This window comes from Sapajus apella, unplaced genomic scaffold (assembly GCF_009761245.1).
Source record: "Sapajus apella isolate SASKATOON/1434 unplaced genomic scaffold, GSC_monkey_1.0 scaffold54, whole genome shotgun sequence".
Taxonomy (NCBI): Eukaryota; Metazoa; Chordata; class Mammalia; order Primates; family Cebidae; genus Sapajus; species Sapajus apella.
The window spans coordinates 13,652,718-13,672,200 of record NW_022436994.1 but is presented as its reverse complement, the minus strand read 5'-3'; the positions used below and the strand labels follow the sequence as shown (position 1 = coordinate 13,672,200).

The following is a 19,483-nucleotide window of genomic DNA, read 5'->3' as shown; positions in this document are numbered from 1 at the left end:
TTACTTGTTCCGGATCTAAGTTCAAGTCCTGGATATCCTTGTTAATTTTCTGTCTTGTTGATCTGTCTAATATTAATGTTGAAGTCTCCCACTATAAGTCTCTTTATGAGTCTTATGTATCTGGGTGTTCCTGTATTGGGTGCATACATATTTAAGATCGTTAGCTCTTTTTGTTGCATTGATCCTTTTACCGTTATGTAATGTCCTTCTTTGCCTCTTTAGATCTTTGTTGCTTTAAAGTCTATATAATCAGAGGTGAGAATTGCAACTTCTGCTTTTCATTTATTTATTTATTTTTGCTCTCCATTTGGTTGGTAAATCTTTCTCCATCCCTTTGTTTTGCGTCTTTGTGTATCCTTGCACGTGAGATGAGTCTGGATGCAGCATACCGATGGGTTTTGGCTGTGTCTTTTGATTGGGGGATTTAGTCGATTTAAATTTAGGATTAATAATAATGTATGTGAGTTTAATACTGCCATTTGATGTTAGCTGGCTGTTTTGCCCATTAGTGGATGTAAATTCTTCATTAGGTTGATGCTCTTTACTTTTTGGTGTATTTTTGGAAAGACTGATACTGGTTGTTCCTTTCTATGTGTAGTGGTTCTTTCAGAAGCTCTTGTAAAGCATGCCTGGTGGTGATGAAATCTCTGAATACTTGCTTGTTCACAAAAGATTTTATTTTTCCTTCACTTATGAAGCTTAATTTGGCTGGGTATGAAATTCTGGGTTGAAAGTTATTTTCTTTAAGGATGTTGAATATTAGCCCCCACTCTTCTGGCTTGTAGGGTTTCTGCTGAGAGATCTGCTGTGAGTCTGATAGGCTTTCCTTTGTTGGTAACCTGACCTTTCTCTCTGGCTGCCCTTAGAATTTTCTCCTTCATTTCAACCCTGGTGAATCTGACGATTATGCGCCTTGAGGTTGGTCTTCTTGAGGAATATCTTTGTGGTATTCTCTGTATTACCTGGAGTTGAATATTGTCCTGCCTTGCTAGGTTGGGAAAGTTTCCCTGAATAATATCCTGAAGAGTATTTTCCAGCTTGGATTCATTCTCTTCATCACATTCAGGTATACCTATCAAACGTAGATTAGGTCTTTTCACATAGTCCCATATTTGTTGGAGACTTTGCTCATTCCTTTTTATCCTTTTTTCTCTAATCTTGTCTTCTCGTTTTATTTCATTAAGTTGGTTTTCGACCTCTGATATCCTTTCTTCTGTTTGATCAATTCAGCTGTTAAAACTTGTGCATACTTCGCAAAGTTCTCGTGTTGTGTTTTTCAGCTCCATTAATTCACTTATATTCCTCTCTAAATTGTCTATTCTCATTAGCATTTCGTCAAACCTTTTTTCAAGGTTCTTAGTTTCTTTGCATTGGGTTAGAACAAGTTCTTTTAACTCACAGAAGTTTCATATCAACCACTTTTTGAAGACTACTTCTGTTAAGGAACACACTTGTTCTCCATCAGGCCTTGTTCCATTGCTGATGAGGAACTGTGATCCCCTGTAGAGGGAGAGGTGTTCTGATTTTGGGTATTCTCAGCCTTTTTAGGCTGGTTTCTAACCTTCGTTATAAATTTATCTATCTGTCGTCTTTGTAATTACCAACTTTCTAATTAGGTTTCTGAGTGGATGTCCAATTTGCTGATTCCCAGTGCCGGAATCTGAGCAACCCACTGTGCCGGATAAAACAGTAGCATTAAGACTGATGGTGCTTTTCTGACTCTGCACCAAGAACCGCCATGGCAAGCCACTGGCAAAACCACCACACCGGCCACAAGAGTTGCGCTGGCGACCCGTGGGGCTCCTCCGCTGGGAATCTCCTGGTCCATGAGCAACAAAAATTCGTCTGAAAGTATGGCATCCTCTCGTTCTCTGTGCTTTCACTGGGAGCTACAATCCCAAGCTGCTAGTGATCAGCCATCTTGGATCTCTCCCCCCGCAACCTCGAACCCCCCGCCCCGGGCTTGTAGGTAGTTCAGAATACTAAAGATTAGAATATCAAGGCTAAGAGCCTGGGGAAATTTTTTTTAAAGAAATGTTTCTGAGCAAAACCACAGCAAAAGTTAAAGATTAGTGCTTACAATACAAAGAATGATAAGCAACGTGCATTAGAATTTTACTGAAGATATTTTCTTAGTAACAACTCTACATGGAAGACCCCTGGGCTCTTTAAAGTGGTATGCAGATGAAGAAAGACTGACTAGGATGCCTTGGTATTGTTCAGGGCAGAAGGAAGACAGAGAGACAAAAGATTGCTGATCTATAAAGGGCTCTAAGTGGAAGTCCAAAACTCACTTTTTCCTGACTCATCATTGAGATTGTGCTTTTCATTCATAGTTTAACCATCTTTACTCAAGATGGTAAAAGAGCAATAGGAAAATCTGGGGAAAGAAAAATATGGGTAGGAATTCAAAAATGTATCTATGAATGAGGTGGGAACACAGGATTCATGCTGTGTAGTCCGGCACATTCAGAAGTGATCTCAAATTTGGTTCTGAGATTTCTAGCAGCAAGCAAAAAGAAAGAAGGCAAATCAGTTACAAGTGTCACACATTTCATAAGATCAGAGTTGTTCCAGGGAAGCAAAACTCTTCACTGACACTAAAGGGAGATATTTCTTCTGTCAGTTGTTTTATAGTTAAGGAAATGGTGGCTCCTCTCCTTTTGACTTCAGTGTTAGGAAGAATCTTCTGATTTCCTAGAATATTGAATAAAAGGTGGAAATCTCTTAATGATATCATAAAATGTAAAAAAAAATTGCCAGCATAATTTTTATCTCTAGAAAAATGCTTTTGACATTTGGAATTATGTTAAGAATATGTTATTGTTTCCAGCACTACCTAAATACCAGTAATAACCAAGGTGCTATCAAACTATGGATATCCGTGATATTTAACATGTTTCATGCTATTTTGCAGGTCTTGAAGTGCATTCACATAATCACTTCAAATTTTTATAGTATTTCTGCAGAGTAGGTAACATTAACTCTATTTACAGTGATTTGCCTGCTGGTTTGAGGTCAAGGGACTTGCTTGAGCTCAGAAATAAGTGGTATAGTTGGAACTTAACTTAAATCTAGAAGCTAATTTTTAAAATGTTTTTCCCACTACGGAAATTACAGTTCAATTTTGCAAGGAAAATCTCCCACTTACTCATTTATCGTAGGTATAGCGTGTCTTTTCAATACGTATTTAATATATTAGCAGCATCCTTTTATTGCTGCAATCTTGATAATATGGAATAGGCTGGAGAATAATGGGCACAATAAAATAACTACCATTTATCAAGTACTATATAATTTAATTTAGTTATTAGAATAGCTCTGTAAGGTAAGTACCATTGTCCACATTTTGCAGATGAGGAAACTGATGTGAAGAGAAATAAAATAATAACATAGCTGATATGTAACAGAGCCAAAATTCTAAACAGGCCTGCCCAACTCCAAAACCCTTATGTTTTTCATCAGCTTGGCAACTTTTATGATATACATCAAGGAAGTTTCCATGATGGTAGAGTTAATTAGGTTTAAGACCATTATTACTCTGTCCTTACCAGGAAGGTTACAGAAAATATACCTTCCTGCACTAGCTGCTGCGTAAATGCCTACTTACTCTCTGGGGTATATTAATGTTGGCAAACAGCACAGTTTTCTTATACCAGGCTATAAGAAATATACCTATGTGTACCTATATTCAAGAAATATGTACCTATATTCAAGAGCAGAGCTTTTGAAGTTGCCAAGGTAAAACTGCTAGCCTGACATCCATTTGATCCATAAAAGTGAATAGTGAGTGAGTGTCCCTGCACATGGGACAAAGGAGACTGTCCCATGTATGTTGCATAGAACTTTAGAATGTTGCATAGAACTTTAGAATTCTGTACATTAACACCTTCTTCTTTCCCTTCTTTATGGCATTTGAGATATTAAGTGGATGCTGCCATTTTCAGTTCATCTGGCCAAGGGAAATCATGGGTTTAGCAAGAAGAGAGTTAGTAAGAGCAACATGTAACTATTCCCATCCACTTAAACTTCCACACCTTCCATTTATTTTTGTGTTCATATTTTATTTGTTTTTTTCAGGTGCCATGGTAGGTGTTACAGTGAGTGCAAAATTGAGAGGAAAAATAGCCTATACTTTAAAGGAATTTATGATTTAGCAATGGGTGAAGAGGAAAGATAAGCATTTTAATTTAAAAAAGCCCTCCAGGCTCTATAAGCTAAATGGCCAAGAAAAATAGAACCATGAAGATTAAATGCATTAGTAAGCGGAGAGATACAAATGAAAGCAATAATAAGATGTCACTAAAGCGACCATGTAATGTGGCAAGAGTTAGAAGATCAGAGAGAGCCAAATAATGGCAGTAATGTAGAGATGTGGTGACCAACATGGACTGCTGTTGACATTGCATAGTGATGCAGACATTCTAGAGAACTGTTTGGCATTACTTAGGCAATAAGGTCACCTATTCCTATGACCCTGAAATTCTTCTCTTTGACATATAGATTAAGGAAATTCTCAAACAGGTCTACAGTGGTCAGATATGAACATACTCATTTCTGGTGACCAGTAGTTGATTGTCAAAAGTGTGAGGAGTAATCATCATGCAATGATTAGAAGTTCCTGTGGCAACTTGGAAGGGTTGTAAAAACCAGCATGGTGCAATCAAGAAAGGAGCATGAGATCTATCACAGAGTCCAGTTACATAAATGAGAATGAATGTATAAAACAGTACATATTTTGCAAAAGTTATACTAAATAGAATAGTTCATATGGGAAGAAGAGCCTAGAGATTGGATTGGAATTACAAAGAAATGTAAATATAACAGAGGGACTATCCATGAACCAATAATTATAATGTTCCATTAAATAAGGAGTATGCCAAATTGAAACCTCTAAACTAGAAAAAAACAAAAAAACCTGGAGATCCTATGGGATAAGAGGTCACAACTTGGAGAGTTCAGGATGTATTTCATGAAGGAGGTGGCATTTGAGCTGTATCTTGAAGAATGGGTAAAATTTTAAACAGATATTAGGGAGGACAGGGAGCTGTCACAGGTAGGAAGTAGTGGAATATATGAAGAAAGCCTTCCACCAGGGAGGAAGGTCAGGGCCAGCAAATGCTTGGCAATCCAGTGGTAAGGGACAAGGATTTATTTAAAAGAGGGAGTTCACTTTGGTTGGAGCAGAAGGTATGTGTGAGGCAAAGTAAAGACAGTGAACAGTTATTTAGCTCTCTGTGTCAGGCATTGGCCTGAGTACTTTATGCATCATCCCTCACAAAGGCCATATGAAATAGACAATGTAGTCATAACCTTCATCATCACTATCATCATCATCATCATCCACTTCACAGATGAGTAAGCCATGTCTCAAAGAGGTAAATAACTTTTCAGCCACGTTCCTGCAGTTGCTAGAGTCATAAGGAACAGCCTGGATATAGCTCTTCCTCTACCATGACTCCCTTTCTCCAGGGATGCCTCACACTTTCGAAAAATAGGGCTGTTTTCTCTATCCCTGTCAATGTAGATGCAGAGGGGCTTGGTGGTGAAGTGGTTAAGTAAGTAGGAACTCAGCCTTACACTAGGTATGGCTTTAATTACCCCATAGTACTGATTAGTTTGATAGCAAAAAGGGATATTTGAGAAGGAAACTGCCCATATTATAAAGCCCTGCCTATGAAATAAAGGCCTTTTTGCTCATGTGTGTCTCATTGAAATGATGGAGGGTCTCTGCCAACATCAAGCTAAATAAGGAGAAAACATTTATAAGCACCCTTTTAACTCTGTTAGAGCTATGCATTCTGAAATCTCTTCAAGTAACAAATGGGTAAGAACAAAAGGGGCAGAACTGGCCTTTCAACTACAAAGACTGAGTCTCAAGCTTTAGGGAGCCCTGTTTATGATACTGATTCAATATAAACTCCAAGCTTCTATGCAGTTAAACATGGGGGAAATGGCCATGTCTATAGGGTAGGATTATGACTCTCAAGCATTCTGAAAATAAATTTTGGACTTGTCATTCCGGTTAACGTAGGAATAGAATTTGCTTCATCAGCTAGGTGAACATTTAGGCTAATTGCTATGGCTATGTCTTAGAAAGTGACATTTGTGACATGAAAAACAATTAAGTATAAAAACCCACCAGTGAACAACAAAAGCCAAAATGTCCATGTGAACGAATGTTTCAACATGTCTGTTTTTAATTTATGCCTTCCTCTTTCTTGCATCTCTACCCATTTCTCAAATTCTTCCCTGGCTATTTACACTTCAAAACACCTGGGATTGGGCTTCCAGCACCCGCTATCAGAAGCAGAGATTATCCTGCTGAAAATATGATTTTACATGTTAAAATTTAAGTTAATATTCCTTATTTAGTTCAAAAACAGTATGTTTTAAAATCTAGCTATTCTAAAATATATGCAGCTCAATAAACGATAACAACTACAAAATTTTCACAAATAAAATGTTCAAACCTGAAGATCTTGATAAAGGAATTAAAAAAATGAAGGCTACAACACACAGACTGAAAACAGGCTCTTCATAGTTCAGGGTTGGAAGACTCTGCTGTACATCTGTTTAACATCTTGCAGTTTGAAGAACCCTGCCTTGCAAAACCTTCTGTACCAGTGACACACAGAATAAAAGGTTATATTATGACTTTCAGATGGAAACCTCCAAAAGTTTATCTGCTGGACTGGACCATTAACTCATGTTACTTTTGATTCTAAGCATTAAAAGTATTTTTCATGTGCAAATTATAATGAACTTTTAGGTTTATATCAGAAAGCACCAGAAAGAATTCTTACTTGGAGAGAGTGAACATGCTATGGAATGAATAGAATGTTTTAGTTGTGATGTTCAAATGGAACTAAAAGTCCCCCAATAGGGAATTTATAGAGTGCATTTTAATAATGAGTATATATGCTTATATATTGAGTTGGGAACAAAAGTACCACATTTGAAATATGAAAGTATTCCAAACTTCCATCACTGCCAACATTTATTGAAAGTTTAGCTGAGAGAACAGAAGCCTATTTTCAGGTATGACTTCACAAAAATGCTCATCTATTGATGTGGCAAAAATCATACTTGATAAGGAGGAGCTCTAGTTTGGAGTAACGTAATAGAAAAATTAGGAATCACTTTTGAGTTCAGTAGGCTACCAGAATTGCATTGTCTTCGCTAACAATTTACTTGGCTTTGGTGAAGGTGGAGAGATTTTTTTTGGGGGGGGCAGTTTCTAAACACACCCGGTCTCCTCTGTTAAGCTCTGTCTCCTCTGCCATGTGGATGTGCATTTTCTTAATTTGTAGGAAGGAGATACTTCCTTTTCCTCCACCACCCAGGAGACTTCACTGCCAACCTCTGGCCCCTGTGTCTGCAGCACCCAGCACACAGATCCTATATATGCTGTGGGAAGCTCACTGTGCCGCAAGTGGGTGAAGGAGCAAAGGAGAGGTAGCATTTCCTTTAGAGACACACACACCCTCTGACCCAGACGAAGGAAGAATCTATTCTGCAGTGGGCTTGCTGCAAGGGACTTTCCATGTGCATTTTATTATGCCGTAGCTGATGATGGTGACAAGTTCCACATTAGCTATCTGTCTTTTCTGAAATTTCACATTCTCTTCTTTTTGTAGGGAAAGTGCTATCGCTGTGTAAACAGTATCATTTAATTAGACGGTGTCCGTTTTCTCTTGTGTACCATGAAAGTTACCTTGCCCTCACTCTGGGACTGTTGTAGACTTTGGTTATGCAGTGATTACCTGAGCTTTGGGGGACAGTGGGGTATACATATTGACATTGGTAGTAGCCAGCAGTTTTCACTAGGGAAATCAGTTTAGTATACTGTTATTAATTTGGTTTAGAAAATAGCTGCAGAGTGCTCAGACAAATAAGATGTAGCAGAACACATGGTGTTCGTTATTCAATAACTATCCTTCTGCAAAGGAAGCATGGTCTATTTCCCATTTGAGAAGGAGCTTACAAAAACTAGTAAATATGAAAAGAGGGCATTTACTATAATTTTATAGAATAGCTGTCCTCATGTACTTATACAGCCCCCACCTCTCTCCCACACCCACCAATCACATTCACACAACATGTCCACATAGAATGTATTCCCAGCTGGTATTAGCATAATCATTACCACATTATAAACAAACCTGTGGAAAAATAGCCTGAGAGACTTAGATGGTTTGTTTTATAAATGAAGGTGGGGGTAGAAAACCAGATATTTTTGGAACAAATTCCTCTCTCTTTAGAAATGATAGCTCAGCTCTCATAAACCTCAATTGATAGCATGGACTGAAGAGGTGGAATTGAAGAAAGTCATGACATATTTGGTATTCCTTGGTGAAGGTCAATGAAAGGTCTTCTATGGAGCCCTTTTGCTGGAAGAAGTCCTCACGATAGAAATGTTGAGCCTTCCTTTTTTACTTTCTTACTGGAGCATACATGGAATACCTTTTTTTCTGGTTTAATGTAGTTCCTGTTGGTCAAGATCTCTGGCTGTTTCTCCTTTCTCTATTGTATTTTTCCTGGAGTTGACTAGATGAGAAATCCTGACTTAGTGGATAATTCCAAGTTTACTGCCAAGACCAGAAATAAAATATGATATAAAATATGGCCTTACCTGAAAGCTTCTGGACATTAAATGCTGTTAGATCCAGTTTTCACTGGAAAAAGAACCCAAGACAAAGGAAGGAAAATAATTTTATGAATGTAAGAGTTGGTTTGTGTGTCCAGGTTCTAAGAGATCAGACAACAGGCTGAAAAGAGATTTGGTGTACCATCCTTTTTTCTTTCTTTCTTTTTCTGTTTGATTTTTACAGTTATACAGAGAATATCTAAGTATGCTTGCCACAGAAGAATCATGGATGTGGTCTTTTAAACATCTGACTTTGGAAATACCCAGAGAACTGTGTGATGGGGATGGAGATGGCATTAATGAATGTGATTCAGACAGTGCACTCTCTGTGGGCTTATTGCATCTGTGGCCTAGTGATTTGTTTGTAAGATTGCCTTAATTTGATCAGATAGGCTCAGTCATGTGTATCTATAAAATCAGAATCATATATCATGTGGATCACATGAAGTTCAACATCCAGGAAGTTAATCTTCAAGCCCAGTACTCAAATGCCTTTCACCTTTGACATTGAATTTCTATTTGGAATCAATTCAACAAGACTCTTTCCTCCTGCCCTGGCTTAGACTTAGACATAGGGCATCATTACACGTAGCAGACCAATGGGAAAAAAATTCACACATATCACACTGGCATGGCTGTTTGGAATACTGGAACCTCATTTTAATCCCTGTATACTGTCCTCAAATTGCACCAAGGACTGTGCTTAATGTTTCATTATCAATAAATTACTTGATAGGAAGTAATTATACTCATATATTGGCTTTTTTCCTTCAGAAAGGTAATTAGATTAAGACAAACCTATTTCAAAGTAATGTGCCCATTTTTCCATTATATGTTTGCAAAGTTAATAAGGTAATTGATATTGTAAAGAGTTTGCCAAAAGTCAGGTCAGTTCCAGGCCTTAAAATCAAAGCCTGATGTCCAAAAGAACTTGTATAATGTATTATTTATTGAGCACTGATGCAATATTCAGTATAATATAAGACAACAAAATTAAGCCAATGTATTCACAGTTTGAATAAAAGCTTCTAAATATTTTTTCCTATCGACAGTAGAATCTTAGACTCATTGAAAGGAAAAGGACCCTGGAGGAGTTATGATCTATCAAACTCATAGTATAGATGAAGTATCAGAGGCTTAGGCAAGGGCAGTGACTTACCCCAGGGCATAGTAGCCCAGCTAAAATTAGAACTCAGTCCTATTGACTTCCTGAAACTGACAATCTGCCCCTTTTCACAGATTCTACCCCAGGCCATCAACTCATCCTTTTTGCTCACTTTCTGCAGTATATTTCTGGTTCAATATTTAGCCTCTGGCCTTCCCCAACTCTACTTTGCATGCCATTATAAGATTAACCTTATTCAAGCATAATTTTAATAATTTCTTATATATTAGAGTTCTCCAGAGAAACAGAAGCAATGGGAAACTTAATGTAATGAGAGATATATCTCCTCTCACTTTTGTTTCTCTGGAGAAGAGACTAGTTATATGTATATGACTTATAAGAAATTGAATTATGTGATTAGTCCAAAGATTTGCAGTTGACAAGCAGGAGAGCCAGGATGTAATTCCACTATGAGGACCGAAGAAGACCAATGTCCCAACTCAAACAGCCAGGCAAGCAAAGTTCCCTCGTAGCCTCTTTGTCCCCATTCATGTCTTCAGTTGGTTGGTTGAGAGCTGCTATACTTAGTTTGCTGATTCACAAGTTAATCTCTTCCAACAACAGACTCACAGGCATATTGTAATAATGCTTGACTAAATGTCTGGGCACCCTGTGGCCCTGATAAGTTTGTGCATAAAATTAACCATCATACCTTCCTTAAAAACTTACAATGGCTATGTCTTTTTTATTATTATTACTTTAAGTAGAGCATTTTATTTATTTCAAAACTTTTTTTATGGACTTATTGTATCTAATTTTGGATTCAGAGAGAGGAAAAGGGAATGCTGACATTTAGTTTCAGATTGTTCTGAGATACTGAGATTATCTTTCAGCTTTTATTTTTTTAATTATGAAAAATATAAATGCATACTATAAAAATGCAGATAATAGAGATAAGCAAAAGAAGGAAATAAATGTTTTCCTTAATTCAAGGATCAGAGGTAACTTCTCTTTATAGCTTTTTAAAATTTTGTGTATGTGTAGTTTTGTAAAATATTAGAAATATTATTCTGATATATTATCATTTTTTTACTCACATATACCTATGAAAGGATTCTTTTTAATCATTTTAGTGTATTTGCTTTATGGATATTTTATAGTTTATTTAATTCAGTGTTGAATATCAAGATTGCTTATAATTTATGCTGAGATACAACTTTGTATACAGAGGTTTGCACATGTCTGATTATCATTTTGGAACAAACTCTAAAAAGTGAAATTTTTATTTTCCTTATCATTTCAACTCTTAATGATTGTGTCTCCTTTTAGCCTTATAATCTTAGATATATTTTCTACAACTTTTTAACACAAGTCTTTCATTAGTGACCTCAGTTTTACACTGTTTTGCATTCTTTACTTTTTCATGTTTTAGTATTAATCCTACAAATAAGCTATAAACTTTTTTTTCTTTCTTTTTTTAAATTTTTATACTGTTTGTGTCTTGTTTTATTGCCCAGGCCAGAGTACAGTGGTACAATCGTAGCTCACTGAAGCTTTGAACTCCTGGGCTCAAACGGTCCTCCCACCTAACTCACTGAATAGCTGAGACTACAGGCACACCCCATGGCGCACTGATAATCTTTAAAACTTTTTAACATTTTTGTAAGACAGATCTTGCCTTGTTGCTTAGGTGTCTTGACCTCCTAGCTTCAAGTGATCCTCCTGCCTCAGTCTTTTTAATTGCTGGGATTTCATGTATGAGCTATGACATCCAATCTTTTTTTTTCAGTAGACTATTTTTTAGAGAAGCTTTAGGTTCACAGAAAAATTGAGTAGCAGATACAGAATTTCTCATATATCCCCCATGTCCACATATCCATAGTGTCCCCTGTTATCAACATCCCCCACCAGAGTGGTACATTTGCAATAATCAGTGAACCTGCATTGACCTATCCTTATCATCCCAAAGTTCATTGTTTACGTTAGAGCTCACTCTTTGTGTTGTACATGCTATGGACTTAAAACAGTGTATAATGACATGTATCATATCCATTAGTGTATTATCATATAAACTAGTTCCATTAGCTAGGTTTGGTGGCTCATGCCTATAATCCCAGCACTTTGCCAAGGCAGGCAGATCACAAGGTCAGGAATTCAAGACTAGCCTGGCCAATATGCAGAAACCCTGTCTCTACTAAAAATACAAAAATTAGCCAGGCGTGGTGGTGGGCGCCTGTAGTTCCAGCCATTCCGGAGGCTGAGGCAGGAGAATTGCTTGAACCTGGAAGGCGGAGGTTGCAGTGAGCTGAGATCACACCACTGCCTGGGTAACAGAGGAAGACTCCATCTCAAAAAAAAAAAAAAAAAAAAGTTTCATTCCCCTAAAAATCCTCTGGCCCCTCCTATTCATCCTTTCCAATCTTCAGACACCTAATTCATGTCTTTTTATCTGTTTACTGAAGGGAATTATCATATTTTATATTTTTGTATCGAGTTTTTAAGTAAACATGAAATAATTGACTTAAGTGTACTGCTTAATAGCCACCTTGCTACTCAGAGGCCCTCACTGAGCTCTTTTCTTCGGCCCACTATATTCAAGTGGGCATGCTCTTTGCCCAGCGGATTCCCCTCGGATCTCCTCCTGATGGTTCTCTTGGAACACTTGTGATTGTATGGATTACAACCTTCTTGTTCTCCTATTTCCCACTCTATTCAATCCTTAGTGAGGGTTTTGGCCTTTGCATTGAAAAACTGATTTCTGGTATAAGAGGATTAACTATGTTTTTGCTGAATATAAAATTCTGTCTCTTTCAAGGGAGACTTTTATGTGTTATTAGGTCTGATAGTACACTTTCTGTAGACTTAGCCAATGAATTATGAATAGAAAATATTAAAAATAAAACTCCTTCGTAATGACTAGGAATAAACAATAAGTCCTGGAATAATGACTAACTTTAATTGAATGTCAAATTAGCTAGCATTAAAGAAATGTAAGCATTTGGCTGAAACTGTCTAGGAGGAAAACAAAGATGGAAAAGACAGTGTATCTCCGCCTTAGGAGTTTATTATCTAGTTTGAATATTGGACACACACAACATTCTAGTATGTCAGTTTTCAATCAGTTTTCAATGGTGATACAGTCAGGCATTGGCATAATGTGGTTGGAACATAAGGGCAAGAACAGTTATTGTGACTGATTGGCCCAAGGAAGGATTCATTGAGAAAAAGACATTTGAGCAGGGCCTTCAATGATAAATATGATTTAGGTGTGTGAGTTGTGGAAAGTAGGTTATAAGTGTGGAAGTAGCATAAGGAGGCATCATAGACATTTGAATATACAGAGTTGCTTCTGAGTTATTGAAGAGTCTTGTGTAGCAGAATAAAAAGATGAGGGGAGTGGGGAGTGGTCAATGGAAGATAAAATTGGCAAGGTAGTTTGGGGTCAGATTCTGAGGCATATTCAGTACTGTCTTAGAATAGTTCAGAATTCATTTCATAGGTGGTGGAATGCAACTAGGAAAGGATTCTGAGGGAGGTAGCATGGTTGGGTTTATCTCAGGATAATTACTCTAACTTTGTCACAAAATATAGATTGCAAGGGCTAGACACTGGAAGCTTACAGAAGGATTGGGAGACTTTACAAACAATAGTTCAGGATAGCAACAATCATAAATTGTTATTTATGCTGGTGGTTCTACCACCTGATGAAGGAACTCTAAACAGTCATAAATTGTTATATGTGCTGGTGGCTCTACCACCTGATTAAGAAATTTATTCAAATTAAAAGCTTCCTGGATCTTATCTGTGACTGTGGGTCCTCTTCCTTTTATGGGATGTGAATGCCTTCTCTTCTGCTATTGGTTATATCTCTTCACATACGGAAGGAGTGTTTGTATTGTCTACAGTGTTGCTAGTGTTACTAAATATTCCTGTTACCTAACTATCCAGAATTGTTCTTCCCTGGAATACCTTGTCTTTCATGAGGTTGTGTTTGCTTTCTGACACCAATTCTGCTCTATCTTGTTTTTTTCTCTTCTTGTACAAGAAAGCAGGAGGAGAGGCAGAGTCCATCAAGAGCTATTTATGTTTGCTTGGGTAGAGGAGAGCAGCCACACACTGAAGCATTTGTTATACATAATAATATTCTTTCAGGGCTCTCATCCTGAGACTTATAACCAAAAGCAATTTATTTCAGAACAATGTAATCATATGCTATGGCAAAAGCATGAACTAAATGTACTAAGTAATTATTTGAACATTTAAAACAAATATGAATATGCTTCCCTTTGTCCACCAGTTTCGATTCACTTAGCAAGTTATCCCTAGCCAGAATAGCCATTGTTATTTTCTTTCTCCATTTTACTCTCATTGTCTCTTGTGCTGTGTTGCAAGGGGCTCTAGATGTTTTTCAGGATTCATATACATTTCACCTTTGTTCATCAGGATCCATTTACTATATTACTAAAACTCTTCTCTTCTGGCTACAAAATCTTATTGCAGCACTTTCTTTTCTTCTTGCCTTCTGTTTTATTCGTTTTATCTGTTTGCTTTTCCCTTGTCTTGTCAGGCCCCTGTGTCAGCCTTCTCCCTGACTGCCCTCAGGCAGCAGTGTGCCATGTCTTTGCAATGCCTTGTTGCTCAGGGGCCCTCACTGAGCTTTTTCTCAGGCCCTCTGTGTTCAAGTGGGCATGCTCTTTGCCCAACAGGCTCTCCTAGAACCTCCTCCTCTTGGAACACTTGTGATTTTATGGATTACAACCTACTTATTCTCCTATTTCCCACTCCACCCTTTGGTGAACTCCTCAGTGATGGTTTTGGCCTTTGCACTGAAAAGCTGATTTCTGGTATAAGAGGCTTAACTACATTTCTGCTGAATATAATGTTCTGTTTATTTTCCTTTGGGATATCCTGTGTCTTTTGAGGGAGAGAATTGACTTCCAGGCTGAATGCTACCAAGAATTCTATCCTCTGTAAACATACTCAACCTATATTCACATAGAACTTTAAAACATTTTTAAGCTGTCTTTTAAAGTTTGTAAACAGAAAAATAGCTTAGTTAAATCACAGGGAGGTATACAATCTAAAACAGACAGAAAGAGAAATAAATATATATTGTGCTCAGTCATAATAAACGTTGACAGTTCAGGCTGAAGTATATCCATCATTCACTCAACATATATCCATGGGCACCATATGTGATCACCCCTATGGATGGAAGGCAATAGAAGGCATTCTCCTTGTCCACAAGAAGGGACCGTTCAGTTAGAGAGACAAACATAAACATGATGACTGATTACAATGTGGTAGGACAAGTGTCATAATACAGCCTTGGAAAAATAATCTTGAAGACACAGATAAAAGATTGAATAATTCTGACCAGTACAGGAAGCTGGTACAAGGCAGGGGTGCTGAGTCAGCCAGTCTGAGGAAAACAGCTTGAAATGAAGGAGCCTTCACACAGGTCAGCATTATACTTGACTTGCAAGCTATGAGAGGCTCCCTTCAGCTCAATTACAGAGTCTACCAGACTCATCAAACTTGAGCGACATCATCTTGGAACGCTTGATCAAACTTTAATGATCCCGATTTTCTAGAGAACAAAAGCATCTATGAGGTGCTAGATAATTGTCTTGAGAGTTCATAGGTCACCATTCCCCATGTCTCAGGACACTCCCTTAACAGTGTGACAGGAAGGCAGCAACATCTGTTTCCATGTGACTATACCATGATACATTGAAAGGGACAGACGGTGGTTTAGTGCAGCCTGTGACTTGTGAGGAATTTCATATGGAGAGAATTCTACTCTGTGGTTCTGAAATTAGAAAAGAGAGGAAGTTGCTTTTATTACTGTGGCATGAGAGGCCCCTCTGCCCTCCATACCTCTTTTTCTAATTTGTAACCATTTCCTGACTGCCGTTCCTGTTGCATGCTTTTTTCATAAGTTACCCCATGCTTACATCAGTTAATGGCCAGGGCTGCACTCTCTGAGCCTGGAGCGGAGTCCCTGCACCTGGGCTAACACTACTAATAGATCACCCAGGGCCTGGTGATGGCCTGCGAGGACAGCTGGAATGGCTCAGACCTCCCCCGCCCACCAACTCATCTGTCATGATTACCATGCGTTGGGGGTTTGCCTGGCTTGTTCCACTCATTTCCTTTGTCAGCATGACTAAGATCAAAGTGCAAGTAGGATACATAAATGATAACCTAGAACTTTGCCCAAACACATAGGCTACGATCTGGGCGACATCTTCCATCATACTTTCCCCACAGGCACGGAAGGAAAAGGGCAAATTATGTTTAAGTATAGCCTTTCTTGCCCAGCCACTTACAGCCCCCCATCCCCACCCCCACCTCCCCGGCTTTGTTTCCTGAACTCATCATAGTTGTATTAATCAATTGGTTCAGGGATTTGAGATTTCCTGACCTAATCACAGGATTGGGGAAATCCTGATTTCTGTTTATATGAAGCTGTGGCTGTGATTGCAGACCTTGTACCTGGCTGAGCTTGCATCTTTCATTCCCTATATTCAGAGTGTGAGGTGGTTCTGGCCACTCTCCTGAAGAATGGGACTGAATGATCTTTGCATGTTTGTTGAACAGAAGATAATTTACTTGCAGAATGTATTTTGTTTAAAATAATACTGACAAAAAGGGTTCAAAATGGTAACAATAGTTTATGAAAATATTTAGGCAGGTATTAATTACTCTTGGAATTGTGTTCCTGATTCAAAAGCAAAATACCTTGCAGTGTTTCTGAGTTTACTTTTGTCATGCTGTATACGTTCTCTCTTCAAAATGAATACTGATGTATTAAGGAAAGGATGAGATGAATTTGGGGTATGGGTGCAAGTTAGGGAACTACTAGGAATTAACTAAGAATTATTCCTTCTGAAAATAACATTCAGATAACACAAAGGGTATTTAGTTAGCAAAATGTATATGATCTCTGGATTGATGTTGTCTTTGAGAGTTGCATTATACAGAATAGACATGGAAAGTTGCCACTGAATGATGTAGCCCTTTGGTCAATGCCATTGAACGTGCATGTTTTCTCTATCGAGATAATTTTTTATTTTTTATAATAATATATGAGAATTTCTCCATGGATTTATTGAGATCACAGCTAATCCATGTGATTTCTTTCTCAATATAGATATCTATATATTTATCTATATCTATGTATGTCTACCCTCTACACACATACTGAAAATCATTAACTGATAGTAAAAAGCTAAAAATGTATACTCTTTCCATACCATCCACCTCCTTTCCTAAGCTGCCACATTATCTGTGTGTGTGTGTGTGTGTGTGTGTGTGTGTGTGTGCGCGCGTGCGCGCGCGCGCACACAAGCTTTGCTATGTTTCAGATGTTCTATTTTCTTTCCCAGAAACTATTGGTGCATTCTGGAAATATTGAGAATGCCCCAGTGCTAGCATCCCTCATATCAGATAGTGGGGCAGCCCTGCCCTGGGAACTTAGACAACTCAGATTAGATCTTCCCGGTAGGGTAACCGGGCACCTAACATCTTTGTATTTCATCTTCCTCACCTGTAAAATGGCTATCTCAAGCAATGACATTTAGGAGGATTAAATTAAAAGAGCTAATGTGTGAAGTAAAATTGCTTAGTGCATTGAACACTGGCTCTGGGGTTTGCAGATCTGGATTTGAATCCTGGCTTTTCTACTTAAAAGCTGTGTAACCTTAGGCAATGCATTTAATTCTCTGTGCTCAGCAATAAATGTTGTGAGGCATATAATTGACATAGTGCCTGACACATTATAAGCACTCAATAAACACTTGATATTACTGTTAAATTGTAAATCTGTACAGATGATAACTTTTTTGACGAGTTGATAATAAGACAATACCGAATTCTGATGGTGGATGGTTTCCCTAAATGTAACAATGGACATAGAGAGTCTAGTGGCATGTAGATTGTCATTTTGCTCATTCATAACCTGCCAACTTGTTAGGGAATGAGTGTATTTGTAAGTTTAAGCTAAAAGTGTGATTGGATGTATTTTTCTTAAAGACACCTGGAATCATTTAGCTCGTTCATGTTTTAGAACACTTCTATGGTAAATGTGAGAGTTAAACAGCATTGTATAGTTGTAGCTTCTCTTACTATGTTTTATTGTGTGGATAATTTTACAGAAGAGGTGTGTTTCATTTATTGCTATCTACAGTCTGCATAAAAATGTTCCCTTGACTTCCCTTAGACATGTGTTTGTCATATACTTAATTTATGTCATATATGTCAGAGTTTCTCATATATTTTCCTCCTATCAACAGTTGTACTTCTGAGCCTAACAGATTTTTCCTCTTCCAGCATCTCTCCTTTCTAATCCATTTTGCAAAGCTTGACAATCATTTACCTAAAGCATGACTTCTGTTTATTTCACTCCTCTGCCTAATGTTTCCTCATCCTGACCTTAATGCCTATCCCCACAATCATACATTCATTTCACCGTTCTGCATATCCTGGCCCATGAAACTGCTATTCCTTCATAAATTATACTTTAATATATTCACAGTCACTACTCAACAGTTTTTGTGTAGGAAATATCTGGTGTCCTATATAGTATTTGACATATGATCTCAAAGTAGTGCAGCCTGCCCTCATTCTCTTTTGACCAGTATTTTCTGAGGCAGTGTGGGTATTTATGAGCCCCCAGAGCTGGACCAGTTTCCAAAGAAAATGGAAGATCAGGAACTCTGAGAACTTCCAGGAAATGGATGGGAAGATGGCCAGCTCTCAATGGTCCAGGCTGCACTCTCTGATCAATGAAACCCTTCCTATCTGTTGTTTTCTTTTCTCACTGAATGGGCCACATGGAATTCTGAGCTCAAGCTTGTTGTTCACAAAAGTCTGCTCTTTGGATGACTGTCCCTTCATTTAGTCTAAACTTCCTTCTCATTCCTGGGTGTTATTCACTCCACACCAGGAGTGTGGGAGTGTGATGCTGGGCAGGCAGCCTGGTTCCAGGTAGCCTGGTGCATAGTGCTCAGTTGAGCTTTCACGGGCCCATGGTCTTGGGTGTGGTAGAACAGTGTCTCTCCAACTTAAGCAGGCATCAGAGTCTCTTGCAGGGTCTGGTTAACACATAGCCTGCTGGACCCCACTTCTGAATGTCTGATTCAGAAGTGGGGTGTATGGTGTGGGGCCTGACAATGTGTATTTCTAATACTTTTTGGGGAACTTGTAACAAATTCCAATACTCCAAGAACATTGTGAGGAAGTACAATATTGCTGAGTGGTATGATTATGAAAGTGCTCGATATCTTCATATCTCTGTGTGGCTGCTCACGTTGGAATGTTCTTGTAGGCTTTCCCCAGGTCTTTCCATTTACAACACCTAGATCAAGTACTACTTCTTTAATGATGTTTTTGTGACTCCTTTAACCAGGGCATAAAACATTTGCTGTTACTCTTCTCTCTAACTTCTTAGCAATGTATTTGCCCCTCTTGTAATATTTATCACCATGTACCCTACATAAAGTGTGCCTGTCTTTTTGCCAATACATAATATCTTTGAAGGTGAGTGTATTGGTCTCATCCATCTTGCTTCTTTGAATGCTTGGTACGGTGCCTTATATACAATACATATTGTTAGCCTTGTGCCCACATCCCTTGAGTCCACTTTTTCACCTCTGTAAGTCTATCTGCCACCTTTAGCACACTTTGTTCCTAACAACTTGAACTTGTAACTTTCCCCAGAGGAC

General features: G+C 38.1%; 1 protein-coding gene and 1 long non-coding RNA gene across 2 annotated transcripts in view; both read left to right on the top strand.

The window, feature by feature from the left end:
• LOC116527450 overlaps positions 1 to 10,269 on the top strand; it is a 13,118-nt gene extending 2,849 nt beyond the window's left edge. The window contains exon 2 of the long non-coding RNA XR_004258545.1: positions 1,970 to 10,269. This is a non-coding gene — a long non-coding RNA (uncharacterized LOC116527450). The remainder of the gene's footprint in view (positions 1 to 1,969) is intronic.
• The window catches only part of SUGCT (succinyl-CoA:glutarate-CoA transferase), a 692,109-nt gene that overhangs the window by 369,857 nt on the left and 302,769 nt on the right, over positions 1 to 19,483 (top strand). The window lies entirely within an intron of this gene.